General features: G+C 45.8%; 1 non-coding gene across 1 annotated transcript; it reads right to left on the reverse strand.

The window, feature by feature from the left end:
* Positions 1–1,805: 1,805 nt before the first annotated feature.
* Positions 1,806–1,943, reverse strand: LOC114809293. The gene has a single exon (XR_003757080.1). It is a non-coding gene; the product is annotated as a small nucleolar RNA SNORA7 (small nucleolar RNA).
* Between the last annotated feature and the right edge of the window lie 212 nt (positions 1,944–2,155).

Raw genomic sequence — 2,155 nt, forward strand, 5'->3', positions numbered from 1 at the left:
CAAAAACAAGACAACATCATCAGGATAAATAGAATCAAGGGGATGTACACCTCATTAACAAAATAAATAAGGTAATACATAATATATACAAATGAACACAGTGCTGAGGGGAGGGGAAGGGGGAAGGGGGAGGAGCAGAGGTTGGGGGGGAGGGGAGGGAAGGGGGAGCTGAGGGAAAGGGGGGCTCAGCCTGGGAAGATCTCTTGGAGGAGGTGAGCTTTTAGTAGGGCTTTGAAGAGGGGAAGAGAGTTAGTTTGGTGGACATGAGGAGGGAAGGCATTCCAGGAGAGTAGTAGGATGTGGGCCAGAGGTCGATGGTGAGCTAGACGTGAATGGGGGACAACAGTGAGGAGATGAGCAGCAGAGGAGCAGAGTGTACGGGGTGGGCAGTAGAAAGAGAAAAGGGAGATGAGGTAGAAGGGGGCAAGGCGATGGAGAGCTTCGAAGCCAAGAGTGAGGAGTTTTTGTTTCATGCTAAGGTTGATAGGCAACCACTGGAGGTTTTTGAGAAGGGAAGTGACATGTCCAGAGCGTTACTGTCGGAAGATGATCCGGGCAGAAGAATGAATAATAGACTGGAGTGGGGAGAGACAGGAGGAAAGGAGATCAGAGAGGAGGCTGACACAATATTCCAGTCGGGATATTATGCGAGCTTGTAACGGCACGATAGCCATTTGGATGGAGTGGAAAGGGCAGATCTTGGTGATACTGTAAAGGTGAGACTGGAAGGTGTTGGTGATGGATTGGATGTGTCATGGGCTTGGGAGTCAGAGGTCATGGGTTCGAATCCTGGCTCTGCCACTTGTCAGATGGGTGACTGTGGGCAAGTCACTTCACTTCTCTGTGCCTCAGTTCCCTCATCTGTAAAATGGGGATTAAGATTGTGAGCCCCACATGGGACAACCTGATTCCCCTGTGTCTACCCCAGTGCTTAGAACAGTGCTCTGCACATTGTAAGCGCTTAACAAATACCAACATTATTACTTAACTTCTCTGTGCCTCAGTTACCTCATCTGTAAAATGGGGATTAACTGTGAGCCTCACGTGGGACAACCTGATTACCCTGTATCTACCCCAGTGCTTAGAACAGTGCTCGGCACATAGTAAGTGCTTAATAAATACCAACATTATTATTATTATTATTATTATTATTATTATGTGTGGTGTGAATGAGAGAACTGAGTCAAGGATGACACCAAGGTTGCGGGGTTGTGAGATGGGAAGGATGGTCATGCTGTCCAGAGTGACAGGGAAGTCAGGGAGAGGACAGGGTTTGGGAGGGAAGATAAGGAGCTCAGTTTCACCATTAGTGAGAGATGTATTTTTCTCAAAAATCTATGATTTATAGATTTCTTTCTAGCATCTTTTTCAAGAAATGCTGCTTAGTGGATAAAGCACGGGCTTGGGACTCAGAGGACCTCAGTTCTAATCCCGGCTCCACTGCTTGATTGCTGGGTGACTTTGAGCATGTTGGTTAACTTCTCTGTGCCTCTGTCTCCATGACTGCAAAATGGGGATTCAATATCCTTTCTCCCTCCTATTTAGACTGAGAGCCCCATGTGTGGATAGGGATTGCTTTGTCTTCTCTTATGCTCTCGAGTCATCTCTGACCCCTGGGAACTCCATGGACACATCTCTCCCAGAATGCTCCACTTCTAACTGCAGTCATTATGGTAGTGTATCCATAGAGTTTTCTTGGTAAAAATATGGAATTGCTTTACCATTACCTTCTTCCACCCAGTAAACTTGAGTCTCTCCCCTTGACTCTCTTCCATGCCACTGCTGCCCAGCACAGGTGAGTTTAGATTTGTAGCAGATTGCCTTCCACTTGATAGCCACTGCCCAAGCTAGGAATGGAATGGGTAGACCTCTGCTTGACTCACCCTCCTGTAGGCCAAACTGGTAGAGTCCTGGAAACTCTCCAGGTGCTATCCTGAGAGGGTGACAGGGACTGCATCTGGACCAAATACCTTGTATCTACGCCAGTGCTTGACAATAATAAACACTTAATAAATACCATTAACAAAATGGAATGTATTCATTTTATAAATATATTTTACCACACTATTGTTGTCTTGATAGGTTCAAGCTGTAGGGAAATCTTTCCTTCATTCATATAATATTAACTAATGAAACAATTTTTTTCAACTGCAGT

This window comes from Ornithorhynchus anatinus, chromosome 2 (genome assembly GCF_004115215.2).
Source record: "Ornithorhynchus anatinus isolate Pmale09 chromosome 2, mOrnAna1.pri.v4, whole genome shotgun sequence".
Lineage (NCBI taxonomy): Eukaryota > Metazoa > Chordata > Mammalia > Monotremata > Ornithorhynchidae > Ornithorhynchus > Ornithorhynchus anatinus.